The sequence below is a fragment of the Mauremys reevesii genome, linkage group 16, assembly GCF_016161935.1.
Source record: "Mauremys reevesii isolate NIE-2019 linkage group 16, ASM1616193v1, whole genome shotgun sequence".
Taxonomy (NCBI): Eukaryota; Metazoa; Chordata; order Testudines; family Geoemydidae; genus Mauremys; species Mauremys reevesii.
Genome location: NC_052638.1, coordinates 949853 through 964469, shown reverse-complemented (window position 1 = coordinate 964469; position 14617 = coordinate 949853).

Below are 14617 nucleotides of genomic sequence, written 5' to 3'. Positions count from 1 at the left end.
GACATTATTGACATAATCTGTAACTGTATAGATCACCGTTGCCACCACTGTTCTATATTTGCAGCCAATATTGTATAAAGGTGGTCACATAAAGGGTCTATGGAGAGGTGATGATTGGCTGATTATAATTATGCTATCTCTAGATATGTATCATTTTTGTAGTTGACATTATGAATATTGGCTCTAAGCTGCCTGTATTTCCAACTTGTGCTATGCTTTTGGGGAACACCCCAGCCAGACAAATTGGTGTCAGCTCTGCCTAGCCTGCTTGATGGCCCATTAAGGACCATCAGCTATACAACTGACCCATTGAGAGAAGGCAGATATGCCTTGTGGCTCAGCAAGGTGTGCAGGGACCTGCCTATGGACAGAACTCTAAGGTTTTTCTATGTCGCGTGCTGGATAGAGTGTCCTTGGGACAAAGAAAGCAAAGACCACATGGCAAGAGACTATAAAAGACTGATGCCTCATCTCCATCTGGTCTTCAGTCCTGCTTCATACCTCTGGAGGGACTTGGCTACAAACTGAAGCTCTGTACAAAGGACTGAATGGCCCATCCCAGTTGTGGATGTACTCCAGAGACTTGATTTGAACCTGCAGTTTATTCCATCACTGCTACAAGCCTGAACCAAGAACTTTGCCAAAGTACACGTTTTGCCCAGGGCACCGTTTCCCCTAACGCTGGTCCTTGGTAACATTTCTTGATGGGGGAGGGGAGGGGAGAGAGACGAGGCGTTTTCTCTCTGTTTCTTTCCTCTCCATTTTCTGCTCCTTCCTTCAATTCCAGAAATCTCCCTTGTGTTTCAGACTGTGCAGTGACACCCTCCCCACACCAGGACTATGGAGCCTTTGGAGCAGAAAGATCCTAGGAGCTAAGGATGAATCCAGGGGTGAGTAGCTGGCAGGAAGGAGTCCTAGCAACTCTTCTGGGAGTGCAGGGGAGGAATGACTCCCCCTTCTCTACATTCTCCCCATGGGGCTCTGCGGAGCAGGGAGGGTTGTGTGATAAATTCCATCCAACATTCCCCTTTGATCCAAGCCGAGAGACATCTCAGCTCTGCACGATCCCCTTGGCAGCACCAAACAAGGGATGTTTTCCACTGCCCAGGAGACTCAGCCAGGGACTGATGTGCTGGAGATATGTTGGGAAAAGGGACTGTCTGAATTGCCAAAGCAGGAAGCCAACAATCTACAGCAACATCATTAACCACAAACACACTCTACCCATGCTCCAGCCAGTGGAAATCATAAGAACATAAGAAAGGCCGTACCGGGTCAGACCGAAGGTCCATCTAGCCCAGTATCTGTCTACCGACAGTGGCCAATGCCAGGTGCCCCAGAGGGAGTGAACCTAACAGGCAATGATCAAGTGATCTTCCTTCTGCCATCCATCTCCATCCTCTGACAAACAGAGGCTAGGGACACCATTCTTACCCATCCTGGCTAATAGCCATTTTTGGACTTAGCCACCATGAATTTATCCAGTTCCCTTTTAAACATTGTTATAGTCCTCGCCTTCACAACCTCCTCAGGCAAGGAGTTCCACAAGTTGACTGTGCGCTGCATGAAGAAGAACTTCCTTTTATTTGTTTTAAACCTACTAATTTCATTTGGTGAACCCTAGTTCTTATATTATGGGAACAAGTAAATAACTTTTCCTTATCCACTTTCTCAACATCACTCATGATTTTATAGACCTCTATCATATCCCCCCTTAGTTTCCTCTTTTCCACCTAGAGGAGAAGGTGCCATTGTTAGAGGGCTTTCCCTTCCCCTGCCCACTTCCCTGGTTCTTGTCACGCAGGCAGCAAAAGACCAGAAGTCGGAAGCACAAACAAAGTGAAGTTTACTGGGGTTAATTTCCAAGGAAGCAGATTCCGAAGCCCTTCACACCAGTCAGGCTTATCTCTATACACTGATAGAGTCTGTTCCACATTGTTCCCTTCCCAGCTCTGACACTGCAGAGCGTTTACCCCACATCCCTACAGACAATTCTTCCCTGGGTGCTGGCTGGTGAGTCTTGCCCACATGCTCAGGGTTTAGCTGATCACCACATTTGGGGTCAGGAAGGAATTTTCCTCCAGGGCAGATTGGTAGAGACCCTGGGGGGTTTTCGCCTTCCTCTGCAGCGTGGGGCACGGGTCACTTGCTCGAGGATTTTCTGCACCCTGAAGTCTTTAAACGTCGAGTTGAGGACTTCAATAGCTCAGACATAGGTCAGGGGTTTGTTACAGGAGTGGGTGGGTGACAGTCTGTGGCCTGCGTTGTATAGGAGGTCAGACTAGACGATTATAATGGTCCCTTCTGACCTTAAAGTCTATGAGTCTATGAACTCTGACACTGCAGAGTGTTCACCCCACGTCCCACTTCCCAGCTCTGACACCACAGAGCCTTGCCTGTGTCCCTGTTCCCCGTTCTCTAGTCCCATCCCCCCCGTTAGCACCCCCGTCCCCCAGCCCGAGCTGACAGAGTGGAGCAGGCTGGGGCCAGGTCACTCCACTTCCCGCCGCCCGGGAATTGCAGGGCAGGCCCGACCCCACATGCACAGGGCGGCGGGAAGTGGAGTGATCCGGCCCCAGCCTGCTGCACTCTGCTCCCAGCCTTGGAACTTGGGGGGTGGGGTGGGGAAACACCCCCCAACAATCACCAGCGGTGCAGCTGGGAGCTGGTGGAACAGAGCGGGCTGGGGCCAGGTCGTTCCACTTCCCACCGCCCGGTGAGTGCAGGGTGCACCTGATCCCTCCTGCAGTCCACCGGGATGTAGCTCAGGGGAAGGGGCGGAGTGGGGGGGGGAGATGGGATGGAGCAGGGGTGGGAAGAGGCAGGGTAGGGGCTTTGGGGAAGAGGCGGAGCAGGGGCAGCTTTCCTGGCCGGCTCAGCCAGCCGGGGGATCGGGCTGGCCGCTGGAGCAGTACGGAGCTGCATAGGGCACCAGGAAAAATGGGGCAATTTGGTGCCTCCACATCCCTTCACCAGGCAGTGTCCCTGTTGTGTGGGCTGTCTTCATAGGTCCTTTCTCGATCTTTCTCACCCTCTTGTCTTGAGTCTCCTGTGTCTCTCTTTTCAAGCACAGACTAACTCTGGTTGTTCAGAGGAGGGGAGGACCATGCCTATGCATGGCCAGCAGACAGCGACAAAGACCCCTGGCCAGCCTGCTCCCTGCCATGCCAAACACCCACTGAAGGCCACCCACAGATCAGCATGCGCAGCGGCTGCTGATGGTCTGTGGCCAACATCAGAAGACGGTAGGAAAGCAGGGCCAGCCCCCCCGGTGGGGCCTCTAACCGTTCCCACTCTCCGTGCTCACTTTTGCAGTGGGGCAGGAGATTTTACCCCAAGAGGCTTTTCCCCAGCTGGCGAGAAGCAGAGAAACACCCAAGCTCCCACGGTGCTATTTAGCAAACCCCCTCAAGCACAGGGACAGATGCACATTTGGAAGAGGGAAACTGCTCTACATGCTAGCCTGGGCAGATGCCCATTTTCTTTGGCAAGTCAGGAATGGCAAAGGCGAGACTGGAAGCACCTGGGGCTCATGCCCCAGCCTTTGTGACACCCACCCCCCAACTCCTTCCCGGGGCTCTTGCTTAAGCCAGAGCATTGGCCTGAGTGGCCAAGAAGAGGTTCCAGCCCTGAAGGGAGCAGGACTTTCAGCATGAAGGTAAAACTGCACAAGCACAACCACAACGGGACTTGACCCCTCAATCACCTGATCCAAAGTCAGATACTTTATCCATTAGGCCACATGGTCACATAAGAAAACTCTCTCCAAGTACTTCTTTGGAGAAGACAGACACTATGTTTCTCAGACTAAGATCATCTACTGAGGGGGCTGAGACTCTCTGGGCACAAGAAGTTGAGATCCCAAAGACATATGAGACTTAATTCTATGGGGTCAGGTGCAGGACTTTGGCAGGGAGGCTTAGGTAAGGAGGACTGGGGTGCAGCGGATGGACCGGCTGTCTAGGTGCGGAGATTTAGTCGCACTGAAGCACAGGAGGGAGGAGGAGGAGGAGGAATCCTGCTGATGGTCAGTGGCTGTGCAGAAAAAAGGGTGTTGATTTCCCCCATCCTAAATGGGCTGGTTGGCTTGACCCTTCTCCCCTCTGCGGAATGTTGTGGGGACTGTAGCTCGCCCCTTGTGGGGCAGGAGGGCACAGGTGCAGGGCACTGGGCTCCGATGCCCCTGGACGGCAGCTCCGGTGGGGTCGGGCAGGGCAGCGTCTGTGGTTTACATTCTGCATTGCCTGGTGCTGAGCCATTGCACAATCCCCAGTCACGCCGCACAGCACACCTCAAGAGGCGGTGGGGGGCCAAGCAGATGATCCAGCACGAGGGGGAAGAGGAAATGTGGCTGGGGGGAAGAAAGGTCTTGGGCTGCACTGGGGGAGTGCAGAGCAGGGGTGACCCCAGAAACCTGCAGCAAAGGGATGGACAGGTGGGCTGGGTGGATAGACGAGGCAGTGAGCCTAAAAGGGGAGTGGGGTCTAATGGTCAGAGCAGGGTGGGGGTTGTGTTCTATCCCTAGCTCTGGGAGCTGAGTGGGGTCTAGAGGTGAGAGCGGGGGACTGGGAGCCTGGGTTCCATAGTGGCAACCAGGGGCGGCTCTACGTTTTTGGCCGCCCCAAGCAGTCATGCGCGGGAGGTGCCCCGGAGCCACGGGAGCAGCGGACCTCCCGCGGGCATGACTGCAGAGGGACCGCTGGTCCCGCGCGGCTCGGCTGGACCTCCTGCGGCTGCGGACGGTTTGCGGGTCCGGCGGCTCCGCTTGAGCTGCCGCAGTCACGCCTGCGGGAGGTCCAGCCAAGCCGCAGGACGAGCGCCCCCTCCGCAGTCATGCCTGCGGCAGGTCCAGTCATCCCAGGGCTCCGATGGACCTCCCGCAGGCATGACTGCGGCAGGTCCGCCGGCCCAGCCTGCCGCCCCCCCCCGGCTGCAGGGGTCGCCCCCTAGATTTTGCCGCCCTAGGCACCAGCTTGTTTTGCTGGTGCCTAGAGCCGCCCCTGGTGGCAACTGTTTTTTCCTGTGTCTCCCTCCCTAGAGATCCCAGCCCAGCCCCCTAGCAGAATCTGACTGGGGGAGGGGGTTGCCCTGCCACTCCAGACTCGTGATTAGAACCCCTCCTCCCACGGGCTCTGACATCACGGAATCTCCCTCCCACCTCAGAAAGTAGGAGCCCTTCCCCACATGAGGAGGAAGCTAGTGAGTTTCTTGGGGGTCTCTGGCAGAGGTGACAGCACTCACCAGACACCCACTGAGGGCTGCAAGGAGACCCCCCTACACAGCCCCCTGCTACGAGGGGCTGCGGGGTGCCCAGCCAGGGTCAGGAGGTGAGATGGGGTCGCAGTGGCACGAAGGGGGCAGAGCTGGGGGTGGTGCCAGGTCGTTGCTGGCTACACAGGGAAAAACCACACTGCTCCATTACGTATTTCCCAAGGTTATGGCTGAATACAGGGTTTGGAATGACTTCAGGGAAATATTTTGTTTCCAAACAGACTCCATATACCAAATGATGGTGCTAATATGCTCCCCCTGAACCCTCCCCCATGACTCCAGCATCTTCCTAATTTGTAGGGTAGTTCTCCTCCCAGGCTCGTGCGAAGGCGGGAAGCACCACCAGCCCCATTTCCTGCACGGGAGAACTGAGGCCCAGAGAGGCTGAGTGATGTGCCCAAGGACACTCGGAAGTCTGTGGCAGAGCAAAGCATGTTTATGCCTCCCCCGTCCCGGGTCTGGCCTGCTCCTTGGTCACTGGGTGGTGCAGGGGCGGGAACTTGGGGGAAGGGGCAATGTGAGGGCAGAGGAGGGGTGTATTGGGGAGGGGCAGTGCGGGAGTGGGAATTCGGGGAAGGGGCAGAGTGAGGGTGGGGCATTGGAGGAAGGGACAGGTGATGTGAGGCAGGGACCTCGGGGGCAGGGGCAGCGTGAGGGCAGGACCTCAGGGGCAGGGGCAGGGCTTTGGGGGAACGGGCGGAGCGAGGGGGGGCTCGGGGATGAGGAGGGTTAATTCAGTTCAGTGGCAGCTTTGTCTGTGGGTGACACTGTTACTGCAGGGGGTGTTCAAAGCCGGGCTCACCCGAGGGAGGAGGAAGGGGGGGATGGCTGGGGAGGGACAGCGGGAGTGAGGGGCGCTGACCAGTAGCCGGGTACAAGGCTCCTCAGACACGCACAGAAACCAGCTCACCCCCGGGGGGGGGGGGGGTTAAAGCCCCAGCAAACAAGGGGCGCTGGGACCATCCCCGCGGTGCAGATACAGGTGTAAAGTCACCGGACGGAGACAGACCCGGCACTCACCTGCCCCGCACAGACCTGCCCCCCCCCCCGCCAGGTTTGGGCGGCGGGAGCTTCGGCCGCCCCGGTCCTCGCCCCTCCCCCCGCCCCGCTCAGCTGTTTGTGCAGGGGGCGAAGCAGCGCGGCACGTTCCTACGCGGGGCAGGTCAATACACTGCACGGGGGTGGGGGGGAGAGGTGTCAGGTTGACCCAGGGACCCGCCCTTCCCTGGGCTCGAGAGGACAGGGCGCCCGGGGCAGGCTGGGAGTTGTAGTTCCTGGCTCTTCTCAGAGCGGCAGGGACGGCCTGGTTGCTCAGACAACGCGCCCCCTCCCAGTGCACGCTGGGTAGTGTAGTTCTCCCTCTCGCAGGCGGCCTCTAGTGGAGGAGGGGCCCTATCCCGTCACTTCGCCGCACCCCTCCCCGCTCCCTGATTGGCGGAGAGAGCGCGGGACAGAGACTCGGCGCGAGGGGTAATGCCCCGCTTCCCTCGCCCCGAGGCTTCGCCGCCCCCCGCCCCGCCCTGGGCGCCCGCTCGCGGCCAGGGGCGGCCCCACCCCCGGGCAGCCGCGGGGGGGGGGGGCGGGGGTTGCGCGGCTCAGTCCCCGCGGGCGGCACCAGTGGGACTCCCGCCCCGGCGCTGCTGGGGGGCTCGAAGCGGGGGGGCGTGGGGGCAGCCGGCGGCCGGGGCGGGGCCGGTCCGAGGAGCGCTGAGGCGGGATGGTGAGTGGCGGCTCCGCACGGGCTGGGGGCTCAAACCCCCAGTGCCAGGTGCCAGGCCCAGCCCCACGAGCGTCGGCCTGGGGCCGCGGGGCCGGGCGAGGTCCCGTCCCGTGTGCGCAGGGACCGAGGGGCAGAGTCAAGCTGTGCGGTGTCCGGCAGTTTCGGGGCTGCAGCCTCTTCGCGCCCACGGGCACTTTGTGACCCTCAGAGCAGCCCCGGATCTGCAGTGGCCCCTCCCCGCGGCCCTGCCCTGCTCACGCCGGCCCCCTCCCTCCCCCACCCTCACTCACTGTCACCAGGCGGGGGGGGGGGGGCAGGCTCTGGGCTGGATTGACATGGGGGCAAATAAAATCAGGACATGTCCCTGTGGGGAGGGGGTTTCAGTTGTTGCTAAAGGTGGGGGAAGCCCTCAGTCTCTGTCTGATTGTGTGTGTGTCTCTCTCTCCTCAGGAGATTGGCGTTGAGTTTCCTGGGTGAGACGCTGCTGATTCAGAAAAGGATTAGACATTTATATGGACCATATCATCCAAACTTCGCTGGTATACAAAATGTAGAAGGGATATAAATCCTTATGCTTCAGGATATAAGCCTACCACCAACTGATAGGGGTCAGGAAGAAACTTCTCCTATGGGCAGGTTAATCCATAATTGTTTGATATTGTGTTTCTCAGACTTTCCTCTGAGGCAGCTGGGCCTGTGACTTGCCCTGAAAAATAGATCATTGGTGGGCCTTTATATTATGGGGCTGATCATTTTTTGTTTTATGGTAGTGTTTAGATGTCCCAACCAAAATTCAGGGTCCCATTACAAAAACATAGTAAGAGATTGTCCCGTGCCTCAAATACAATCTAAACAAATAGACAAGATAGGCAAACAGTAGGATAAAGTATTATTAACCTCCATTTATGGATGGGGAACTGAGGCAGAGATGAAGGACCAGAGTTTCAAAGATATTTAGGTGCTTAAGATGCAAACAGATGCTTAAAGGTGCTTTTGAAAATTGCACCAGCAGATTAGGTGCATAACACCCACTGATTTCAATAGGAGTTAGGCGCCAAACCTAACTTAAGCACGATTGGTCTATTTCCCATTCCAATTTTCACCAAAACCAATACGGTTCTGCTCACTGATGCCTAGAATATTCCTGGAATTTTGGAATTGCTTGGATGTGGTGTTCACAAGTTCATGTTACAAGCAGAGAAATGCTATCAAGTAGAGTGAAGAACTCACATTACTCAGTAAACAAGTTTTCAAATGTTTTCCTCATACAGATCACTTCTTCAGATAAAGAATATTTCTTCTCCCAACCCGCCCTGCCTCACACCTTCAGTACCCCACAGCAACAAGAGAGCTTAGTGACATGAAAAGGTAATTTTAGGACAGGATTAAGGGCATGGGTGCAAACCAAGTGGTTTAAAAGTGGTGGGTGCAGTCAGTCATTACATGATGATGTACACAGTCTGTGACATCACACTCCATTGCCAATGAAACAATAGTGACATCTCGTGCAGAGAAGTGTAAACAAGAAGCAGGCAGCATTATCTTCTGCAGATATAAACAACTTCTTTGTCTGAGTGATTGGCTGAATAAGATATTATATTACGCCCATAACATCACAGGCCATAGGTGGTCAAAACACCTGACTTTATGGTCACCGCTGTGGTGATGGCACTTCCATATCACTGGTACCTGATGGCCATAGATGGTCAGACCTTTTGGGATTTTTCCTTATATGCATATTCAGAGCCACAAGTAACAGGTGACCCATCTCAGGCGAGTAATAAAGAGATTGTGTGACACACCAGCCAGCCTCTGCCTATAAAAAGGCTGGAGCTGCCAGCAGGGCCAGCTTTAGGCCAATTCCCCTGAATCGGGCCCCGCCCCTAGAGGGCCCTGTTCCCAAGCCCCAGTACAGTGTACTGTCAAGAGCAGTGCGCTGTACCGGGGTGGCCCGGCTGTAGGGATATTAAAGAAGGTTTATATTAAACATGGTTTATAAAAGAAATGATTTATTAATTTATTGTTAATTAATACTTTATAACTTAAGGTTTATGTTAGAAGTAAATTTGTGATTCCCAACATTTAGCCTCTAACCTGCAAGCCACCAGCTGTATCTGTGTGAAGCCTGCTCAAAGAGATACTTGGTATAAAACTTGTTAAGCTCAAAGAAATACTTTGTATAAAACTTGTTAAACATTAATTATCTCTAAGTAAGCCAAAACAGTCGCTGTTATAGTGTATAAATAGAGATCCCCACCGTCTGTAAGTTTTCATCTCACTTTATCTTTGCTTGTTAAAAGACAGGGGGGTTCACATAAATTGGTAACACCCCTAAAGGTAAAAAGACAGTGAACTAGATGTAATTAAGATAGAGAATGTATGTGAATGCATGCCTAGTTTAAACAATGAATGAATGGTTAGGGAGTTACCAGCCTGAAGAATTCAGTGTCGGCTGAAGAAGGTGTCAAGTGGGATCAACCAGATGACCCCCACTACCTCAAAGGAAGGAAAAACAAGCATCTGACAGAATGGAGCCAGCCACCTGCTGATTGATTTAGCAACAGCAAAATGAAGCAACTCTCATGGACTGACATAGGAATAAATTCCTATCAAACTGGACTCTAAAGACTGAGGACTTTGAGGGCTTGGCTACACTTACAAATTTGCAGCGCTGCAGCAGGGTGTGAAAACACACCCTCTCCAGCGCTGCAAATTGCGGCGCTGCAAAGCGCCAGTGTGGTCAAAGCCCCAGCGCTGGGAGCGCGGCTCCCAGCGCTGTCCGTTATTCCCCACAGGGAGGTGGAGTACGGACAGCGCTGGGAGAGCTTTCTCCCAGCGCTGGTGCTTTGACTACACTTAGCGCTTCAAAGCGCTGCCGCGGCAGCGCTACCGCGGCAGCGCTTTGAAGTGCTAAGTGTAGCCACAGCCTGAGTCTATGGTTCTGCTGCCAGCCTCCAGGAGCATCAAATGCATCTGACACAGACTTGGCTCCATCCTCATGACCAAGATACCTGGCCAGTAACTTGGCATGAGCAATGTCTAGGCTGGTAACTATAACATCTGTACAGAACCTGAATGAATGATTGTGTGAATGAATATATGTGTGTGTGTGTATAAGGAATAAGTAGTGATAGAAATAAGTAGTAAAACAACGTTGTTTACTGTTGTCTTTTGTTTTGTTATTTACAATAAATGTGGCATCTTTGCCTTATCCCTCTTAATAAGATCCTGTTGGTTTTTATTATATTGGTATAACACAGCTTCCCCCGGGCGGGGGGTATTTAAAGGGCCTGGGGAGCTCTGGGGAAGTGGTGCAGCTTTGGCGGCTATTTAAAGGGTTGGGGCGGTAGAAGCAGGGGAGCCCTGGGCCCTTTAAATAGCCCCTGAGCCCGGGCTGCTGCTGCTACCCTGGTGGGGGAGGGAGGGAGAGGGGGCAACCACCATACAGGGTGGGCTGCACCCCCTGTCCGCAGCCAGCCCCTGTCCGCAGCCAGCCCCTGCCTGCACCAGCCCTGCCTGACCGGCCCATCTCCAGCCAGCCCCACATTCCCTGCCCTGCCTCCAGCCCCGGTCTCCAGCCAGCCCCGCACTCCCTGCCCTCAGCCAGCCTGTCTCCTGCCCGCCCCTGCCGCACACCCTGTCCTGCCCGCACCAGCCCTGCACCTGTTGCCCTGCCTGCAGCCAGACCCTACCTCCAGTCAGCCCCTGCCCTGCCTCCAGCCAGCCCCATGTCCACTGATGCCCTGCAGTTCCCAGGGCAGTAACCCTGCACACCTGCTTCAGTGAGGGGAGCAGGGAGCAGCTGGGACCCACACATGTGGGTGACCAGACGGCAAGTGTGAAAAATCAGGACAGGGCGTGGGGCGTAATAGGAGCCTATATAAGAAAAAGCCCCAAATATTGGGACTGTCCCTATAAAATGGGGACATCTGGTCACCTTAGCTGGAACATTTTTACAGTTCTTGGTAATAGCAACACATTAGTTACAAAAATTACCATTAGCGATAACAACAAATTCATTGCAAGGGTCCACCTACAATCATTTTTGTCATCATGCCACACCTTTGGCTCAATACCATTGGGGTTTGCGCCTTTTAGGGTTAACCCGTGCATAGGCGGCAGGTTATATACACCTGCGGTGCCCGGGCTCCAGGAATATTCAGGGGCCGGGTGCCCTGCTCCAGCAATATTTGAAGCTGGGTCTCTTCCCCGGCCCTGCCTGGATTGGGCCCCGGCCCTTACCCTGAGCCTCTCCAAAGCCCCAAACCCTCCGCCCCAGCCAGAGCCCTCATCCCCCTGCACCCTAATCCTCAACCCCAGCCAAAGCCCTCATCCCCCCACACCCTAATCCTCAGCCCGAGCCGGAGCCCTCATCCCCCCGCACCCTAATCCTCAACCCCAGCCAGAGCCCTCATCCCCCCACACCCTAATCCTGAGCCCCAACCCTCATCCCCCTGCACCCTAATCCTCAGCCCCATCCCTGAGCGCCCCTGCAGCATGAACTCCTCATCCTCAGCCCCAACCTCATCCCCCTGCACCCTAATCCTCTGACCCAGTCCTAAGCCCCCCACATCATGAATCCCTCATCCTCAGCCCCACAGCCCTCACCCCTGTACTCCCTCCTATCCCCACACTCCCTTCCCAGAAGGTGCACCCCCTTCACACACCTTCCCAACCCCAAACTCCGTCCCAAAGCCTGCACCCTTCACCCCCTCCTGCACACCCACCCCCTGCCCCAGCCCAGAGCCTGCACCCAGCACCCAAACTCCATCCCAAAGCCTGCACCCTGGACCCTAATCCCCAGCCCAGGATCTGCACCCCAGACCTCCCCCGCCAAGACCCCTCTCAGAGGCTTAGGCAGGTGGGGGCAGAGTTGGGGGGCGGGTTCTGAGCACCACCAAAATTTCTACAGACTTGCCACCCATGAACCTGTGGCTTCCCTTTGCAAACTTCCTCCTTGTTCTGAAGGATCAACCCCTGATTTTTCTTGCTTAACAGAATTTACTGGCTGATGGGGTGGGCTCTCTTTGCTAACAGCCATTAGCAAGTCTTCTCCCTGCCAGCCAAGTAATTTGCATCAACACAGAAGCACAGACTGCTCACTTAAAGAATCAGAATGGAGACATTCCTGTTCCAACACCATTGTCTTCCCAACCAGCTGGCCAAACACAGCCACTTGCTTATAGAGCTGCTCAACTTTCTTAACAGCCCTTACTCCATCTGAGACCTTTTCAAAGCTATCCACACGGGCTCTTTCAAAAGGAAAGTGGGTGGATTTTTACATATCTTCCTAACCAGTCTTTAAAGGGTTAAGTCAGTCTGTGAGTTAATTAACTCTTTCTGGCCCTGTCGCCTTCCAATGAGAGATTATATTACACCCATAACGTCACAGGCCATATATGGTCAAAACAGCTGTGGCCAGGCTGGGACCGGGCTGGGCCTGGGGTACTCAGCTGGGGCCAGGCAGGGGCGGACGAAGCCAGGCCGAAGGGAGCCGCTCAGTCGGGAACGGACTGGAGGGAGCCACTCGTCTGGGCTGGGCTGGGCCTTGCCATGCCTCCCTGGAGCCCTCCTCACACTCCTTTCCCCTGGTCCAGCCTTTGTTCCAGCTCAGGTGGTAGCTAGTGGATTTCTCACGATGGCTGCCCCATTTGTTCCCTTCCACTCAGATACAGATACAAAAGTGATACATTTATACAAATAGGATGACCACACTCTGTAGATTATAAGCCTTGTAATGATACCTTACAAGAGACCTTTTGCATGAAGCATACTGCAGTTACATTATATTCACACTCATTAGCATATTTTTATAAACTCCTATAGAATGGAACATGACAACAGCAAAGACGACGACAACGGAGACACCTCTGAAGAAATGCCCTAGAGCCCTTGGGCCGTCACGCTTCAGGAATGTGCGTGAGGTGCTAGGAGACCTGGAGATGGGGGGTGTCCTGCTGGCCGTAGGTGAGTGTTGTGAATCCCAGTTGCTAGGCTGAATTTATCCATTCCCTGGCAATAAAACATTGTCTTGTTTTCACAGCCACTTTCGGTCTCCTGGCTTCTACCCTCTACCCTACTGGCAGGGCATTGTGCAGCACCCTTTCCAGCCCACCTGGGTGGAGGAGATTGAGGAAGAGAGCATCTGCCATCCAGCTCCATCTCATCTAGAGCAAGTGAGTGGAGGTCTCCAGAGCCATCACCAGTGTGGTGGGAATGGCCCAGCAATAGGGCTCCCAGCCTTTCCCTTGCAGGAGATTGTTCCCAACGTCGAGAGTCTTTCGGGAGGGCAGAACCTGCCAGGTGCTGAACACCCACAATGGCAAGCAGTGAAATCAGTGGGAACTGAGGGCGACTCCTCCCTCCTGGGATTGGCACCGTGTGAACGAACTTTCATTTAGGACTATCCGGGTTCCGCTCTTTCTCTGGCCTGGGAGGGAGCGGGGTCTACTGGAGGGGAGGGAGCGGCTTGTCCAAACTAACGGAGAGCCCCATTGCTCTGAAAGAATGAGACTCTCCCAGTTTCACAGGGCCCTATTGGGTGAGGGGGGACATTGGGAGCAGCCTGTGCTGTGAGCTGCTGCCAGTGCGTATGGACAGCAGCCCCCCTGCCCTGGGGTGGGGTATGTGGGGAGGAGGAATTGCCTCAGCAGAGGGGACGTAGGCAGGGGAGCAGGCAGGCCCATTAATGAGAGCTGCCTTGAGCCCAGACTCATGGCTGCTCCCCACTCAGTTCCAGGATGGTGCGGTGGAAGCGGATGCTGAGGAGGAAGGCTGGGCAGGTGGCTCTGGAGCCAGTAGGGAGCAGCGTCCATCTTGCCCAGGAGGAGAGTGGCCCCTCTGTCCCCACGGGCGAGGAAGAGGCCAGTGGGCAGGCAAAGTGGAGAAGCTCCCTGACCTTCTGGAGGAAGAGGAAAACACCAGCTCCCTTAGCAGGCCCTGAGGCACCTTCTGGTCCCAAATGGAGGTGGCCCCGGGTGATGCTATGTAGGAGGGACCCAGGCGAGGGCAGGAGCCGGGCAAGGTAGCTCTGCGGCTTCCTTTCCCGGAAGCAGAGGAGCCAGGAGCCCAGCCCCAGGGCCCAGCAGGAGCTATCCACCAGCCTGGCCACCGAGGAGCCCCCAGCCAACCGAGCAGGAGCTGGGCGGCTCCGGCACGGGGACCAGCAGCTCTGCCTACTCCTGAGGGGCCAGCACCTCCTCTGTGGGGTCTGACAGCCCTGAGGCTGAAGGCTCCCTCTGTGAAGGTGAGGGGAGACCCAGGGGACAGGGGAAGGATGGGGGCAGTAGGGGACTAATAACACCCTGTGCCCATTGGGTCACCAAGACACCAGGACTGAGACATGGGAGCCCCACTAACACCAGTGGGGGTGGCACAGCTGCACCCTGTAGCAGGGGATGCTGGGCAGAGTCCGGGGAGCTCCAGCCTCCCCTGATGATGTTGGGGGGGGGGGCTGACGGCCACGGGGCCCTGAGGCTGATGGGCCTGAGGGTGTCTCTGGTAGGGGCAGGGTGCGGCCCTCTGTGCCATGGGGCTCCTTGTTGAGGATGGGGGACATTGAGCCATTTCTCTACACTGCATCCCCCCAGTGGCAGCAGGGATTGTCCTTTCTCCTGCTCTCCCTGG